Raw genomic sequence first — 6,000 nt, forward strand, 5'->3', positions numbered from 1 at the left:
GGGGATATAGTGGAAATAATAAGTGTTCAGAGGCTGACAATGAAAATGATTAGAGGCCTGGTGAGGGAATGCTTTATGGAGGTATTGAAAGGACTGCGCCTGCTTCATTTAGAGACAGGAAAGTAATGAATAGTCTAGACTGCAGAGAAACTAAATTGGGATCTCCCACTCACCTGCTCTCCCAACACAGGCAGGGAAATTCAATGAAAGGCACCAAACTTCAAAACTCATGAAAGAGATCGGTTCTTGACTTGGGGAAAATTAACATATGGCACGGTGTTTAATCTTTGAGTTTAGACTATGAGAGCTTGGAGACTGGCCTTGGAAGGGCAGGACAGGTACACGTTGGGCAGCATACCTGCTTATGGACAGGTGCTTCTCATGTCCCACCCAGCAAAAGCCATGGTGGCTCAACCTTGTTTCATCCATGTTAAACAGCTCTGAAGAAAGCACAAGATACCTCCAAGTGTGCTTAGTGTCCTTTCCCTGTCCTGTCACATTGGCCTATGTTTCTCACACTCCTGCACTGGCTGAAGGAGCAGAAAAGACGCTCCATGATGTCCTCGTAGGACGCTTGTAGGGTCTGGTGCTCTCTTGGTTACCTTTTCACCCCATAAGAACCTCCACAGACACCTCTCCCCAAGGAGCCCTTTGCCCAGGTGGCAGCCACCCTGCTTGCAAATCCTAGCTTGCATTTTCTCTTGGTGCTTATTGGATTCCAGAGTCCCTCCCAAGTCACACAGGCACAATCTCATTTGCTCACCATTGAGACAGCGTCAGTGCTGGCATGTGGCAGTGTTGTATGCTCACCCTCACCAGCTGGTTGGATCAGGAGAGAAGAACTGCTTTCACAGGGTCACCCAGGTCTTCTCCAGACCTCACTGCCTTTCACACCAGCCATGCCCGACAGCTGAGTGCAAGTGGTCCTGTTCTGGGGGTGGAGGAGTTGAGATTACTCATTTGATCTTGAACGTAGCAAGTTTTGAGCTCAGTGTTTCGCAGCCTGATTGTACAAGCTCCTTGCATACATTTGGGCTGAGATCTTTAGTCGCCTGGAGGATTTGGGTATTCAAGTCCCATCCATTTGGCATGTTGCAGCCGGATTTCTCCTGTTTTCAGGAGGAGATCTGTGCACACGGCAGGCCCTTTGCTACGAGAACCTAAATGGCTACACGGCATGATTTGCTGGGAAGCATCAGAAATAGCTGCTGGGTGGGAGATGAGTGTGGCTCTGACAGCTCCAGGACGCTGCAGAGTAACTGGGTGTCCTCTCCATCGCCTGCACAGGGAGCGGGTTTGGCCTGGCCAGCCCAGCTGCGGGGTGCTGCCGTCAGACGTCACAGTAGGTGGTCTGAACCCGGCCCAAGGTGCTCTAATCTACAATCTGCTGTAGCAGCCAAGTGATTCAGGGCTGGATGTTTGCTTCGTACCTCTTCAAGGTGTGAACTGAGATCATGTCATGCTTTTGAAAGACGACCACAAATACAGACCCTCACACTTCCCAGGTGGCTTCTCCAAACTGACAGCAGCTCTGCTCAGGTGTAGGACCAACAGCCGATGGCTTAGCCACCAGCCCTGGAGAAGTCCTTCTCCCTCCCCAAGGCATCATTCTCCAAATGCGTGGGACAAGCCAGATACCAGCTCACAACCACCTTGGGAGGCAGGGATCATCTTCAGGAAGTGTCTGACTTGAGGAATAAACCAAACACCTGACCTTACGTGGAATTCATTTAAATTTATAGTGGCTTCTGTGTGGTGCCGCATTGCGAGGGAGCTGGGAGCAGGACTTTGTGATGGGGTGCATACCTTTACGGTATGTGCTCCATTAAACATCTTTCCACCCAGGCCAAGTGGCTCATACACCAGAACAGCAATCAAAGCCTTCCCTGGTGGCTTCACAAACAGAGGAAAAAGGGCCATGTTGTCCCCTGGGACACGGAGAAAAAGCTCTGGGGAAGGTTTGGCAGTGAGCGGAGGGGAGCATCGGCACCTGGAGCAGTCCCGCTGCAGGAGCCTGTCCTGTGCAAAGGGGTCACCTGTGCAGGCAAACAGCAAAAAACATCGCTCCAGAGTAATTACCCCAAGTTCTTGAAAATGGCAGCAGTGGGGGAAAGAAAAATGGATCAAAAGAGCATGCAGAGATGAAAGATGAGCAAAAGTTATTTGGTCTGGAAGTTTCCAGAGACGTGGTGGTAGGTGCAAGTGAAAATGTGGTTGTGGCTGGAGGTTGGAGAATCAAGGGAGGCCTGTGCCTGTGTCTGCTGGCAAATATCCAAACTGGAGCATTTTATTTCATTATCTACTTTTGGGGGTTTTATTATCGGCTTCACATCTGTCCTGCAACGTCTTGTCTGCTGTTTGAAGGATGTTGGTAGTTACAGACCAGGAATAGCTGTGTATTCCTGGAGGGCACAGGGACACTGCTAGAGATGTCGAGTCAGATGTGCTGGGATGATGGAGGGGAAAATGAGAGCAGCCACCTGCACTGGGAGAGCACTGGGTCTCTAGTGCAGTCCCTCACTTTCAACACATAAGCACAGGCGTGCCTTGCACCAATGTCAGGGGTAAATTGAGTCGATTATCTCCCACCATCTCTGTTGAAAGTGGTACTTAATCCTTTCCTCTAAACCTTTTATCTGACATTAAATGTTCATTAGTTTAAAAGTAAAAAGTTAAGCTGACTCACTTTCCAGCTGGAAAAACCTTTATAATTGCAGTAAAAATGCACTGAGGGCATATACTGATAACATTGTTTTAGGGAACAAACAAAAACCCACCATCAGTTTTGCATTAATTATTTTTCTGTGCAAGTGAATTAAACAGGACTGCTGATTTGTAACTTGTGGGCACATTATTGTGTTTACTATTAGACCTTCCTGGAAATTTCCCGAGTTAGAAGAAACATTTAAATTATAACCAGCTACACGTTTCTGGTGGGAATCGTTCCCAGTCATAAATAATAAAGAAGTCTTTAGGCTGATGAGAAGGAATTCAGATTCATCTCCCCGATGTTTCCAGTCAAAATTAGGAATCCAAACCCTCCCGCTTTGGGAAGACACTGTCAGGGTGGGGAGGGACACCAACAGGAAGACTGGGATCAATGCTCGGGTGGGCAAGAGTGGGAGACCTGGCCCATCTGCTTATGCTGCTCTGTGGGCTCGTTAGTGGTTTGCATCACTAGGCAGCCAGGTTCAGCTCTCGGCTTGGCACCTACACCGTGCTGACCTGGAGGAGCTTGGGTTTTCTACCAGGGCTTCTCCATCTGGGCTGTGTCTTTCTGCTCTGGGGCAGGAGCCTCCTGACATGGCTGATGCTGTGGATCCTTGTGCTGTAGATGTGATGGGGATCAGAAATGTGATGCAGGAGCCGGCCAAGATGAGCTTTTCCAAGACCCAAATCAGAATATTATTAGTGGTATCAACTCTTCAGCATCCCTCTTTTGCAAAGCTGGAAAACAAGTGGCAGTTTCTCTGTATTAACTCTTTATTCCCCTACAGCAAGCCTGTGCTGCCTCTGAACTCTGCCACAGTCCTCCCTGTTTGCACGGCGTGAGAGGAAGGAGCCAGAGATACTGGGGGTTGCTGGGAGACTTGTTGCCACCTGCATCTCTTTCTGCCGGAGATCCGTGGTGTGACCAAGACAAGGATATGTCAGCCTGCACCCTGGAGCAGCCTCTTGTCCCACTGTGCAACCAGCAACCACCAGCCCAGGGTGCATAATGACATCCTTGCTTGGTGCTGGCACCCACCTTCAGAGCCGCCTGCACCAAGGCCAGAGATGAATCTGGTTTCTGGACCGGGGTCATTAAACAAGGACTAAACATTAAATCAGGAATTAACTAGGGGTTGGGTGAAATGTCACAGGGAATTTTTTCCTTTTTTGCCTTGAAAAGTACATCTCAAGGATTAAGTTTTGTGCTTTTTAACCAGAATTTTTTTCTTGGAAAGTTCTTCACATTTTTCCAGACTAGAAGCAAAGTCTAGAAATATTGAAACGTGAGAAGAATGCATTTCAGGTCCTAGTTTTTCTACTTTTAACAAAAAGAAAGCTTTCCTTTAATGCAGTTTTTGCTTATCTGTAAATGTGTGGAAATTTCCAGCCAGCTCTAACATGGATTATTCGGTTTGTAAATTTTGAAGGGGAAATGCTGAATTTTCCCACAGTTAGAAGCACAGTGACAGGACCTCTCCTCCTGTCCCCAACGTGGCATCACCCGTGGCAGGGCAGCACACATCCAGAGCGGGTCACAAGTGAGGAGTTCAGCTTCCTAATGCATCAGGACGTGCTGATATGGCCAATCCAGCAGTTGCTGTCAGGTTGTTTCTGAACAGTCTGTGTCTGAAGCCCCAGAACAGGGTGTGCTGTGACCCCCTTCCTGGGACCCTCCACACCCACACGCTTGCTGCTGCGGGCATCGCTTCCAGAAAGCAATACTGGTCGTATTTAATTTACGTGTAAATTATAGATTGTGTGGTCCATTAGCTACTGTGCTGGTGCTGTTGAATTTCCATGAAAGGTGTAAAGTTTCTGCAGTGGAAACCCTCCTGTGGCTGTGGGAGGTCAGCCATGTCACACAAGGTCCCACTGATGCCCAGGGAAGGTTTGCCACCAGGTAAGTGAGTGGGAACCGACTCCAACCTTTTAGGTTGCACCCTGTATCTAGGCCCGGGTCTGTTATTACTTGAGGATGTTTTATTAACATGCGACCCAGCTGTGGCTGCCCCATTACTGCCAGTGGTTGAGATAGTGGGGTTATTTGCAGTTGTTCGAATGTTTTGCTGATGTTGGCAGTGAGCCCTCCATTGCTACCTGCTCTGCGAGCGAAGGAGAGCGGCTGCCGTGCATCGCCTGCTATAGCCAGGGAGCTGGCAGGACCAAAGGCTCATGTAGCGCTGTGTATTTCATAGCAACTCAGTCTTGCAACACTTCGCAGAGTTACCTGGCAATAAGAGCAGTAAAACAGACACAAGGGCAGGGGCGAGAGCAGCCCCCATTCAGGTGCCAGTGCTGCTTGTGCATGGGTGCAAAGCTCTCTGCTTTGGGCTGTCGTTTACTGAGACTAAGCTTTTTTGGGCTGGAGGCTTGTACAGCACTTAGCACAGCAGGCTTTTTGCATGAGAAAAGTAATAATAACTAAAGGGCAGGACAAAGCATGAAAGAAATGATGTGAAGCATGAGTCCCTTCTCTGTGCAGCGAGAGCTGCTGCAAGAGGCTCCTGTTTGCATAACGAAGTAGCTCAGCTTTTCTGTCTGCCCGACTCATTTATGCTTCTCTACAGCTCCTAGCCCCAATCCAGCCAGACTTGACATTAGCAGATGCCAAATGAATATTTGCACAAATGTTCACCAGCGAGTTTTCGTGCCGCTCCCTCCCTCAAGGTGGCAAGTGTGGGTGTGGAGAGCACTGCTCGTGTTTGCGAACATGTCCCTTTGAACTCCCTGGCAGGGAGGGTGAAAGAGAGGGGAAAAGGTTTTCCAAGCAAGAAAATAAAAATACTAAAAAAAAATAAATCATCTGAACAGGTTCCAGCCTGTGTTATTTTGTTGTTAACCCAGAAACCTGTGGATACTGGAATCTGGGAAAGGAGCAGAGGAATCGAAATGGAGTTAGTAAGAGCAGGAAAGCGGTGAGAAATAAAGCAAACCAAAAAAAGCCCCGTATCATGACTTTGGTTTTGTTGATATGAGAATTAGACACATACAAATTAGCTAGGAAATATCCTGTTTCTTTAGGGGGATTGGGGGAGGAGAAGGTATTAACCTTATAAAGGGAACTCTCTGGCCACCCCAGGGAGGGTGTGAAGTAAGTGTTGGGTGATGTGTTGACTTTAATGCAGGAAAAGAGTCTGCTGCCGAGAGCAGCATTAATCCTGCGTCTGCATTTGGGCTGCAGTTGTTAGCATCCTCTCTTGTCTCCCAAATGTAAGTGCCCCATTTAAATGCTGCCCTGGGCACGGTGGCCCCCACCCTGGCTGGGGCTGGCTGGAGGCTGTCTCTTAT

This window comes from Athene cunicularia (genome assembly GCF_003259725.1).
Source record: "Athene cunicularia isolate RWA chromosome 13 unlocalized genomic scaffold, athCun1 chr13_part1, whole genome shotgun sequence".
Classification (NCBI taxonomy): Eukaryota; Metazoa; Chordata; class Aves; order Strigiformes; family Strigidae; genus Athene; species Athene cunicularia.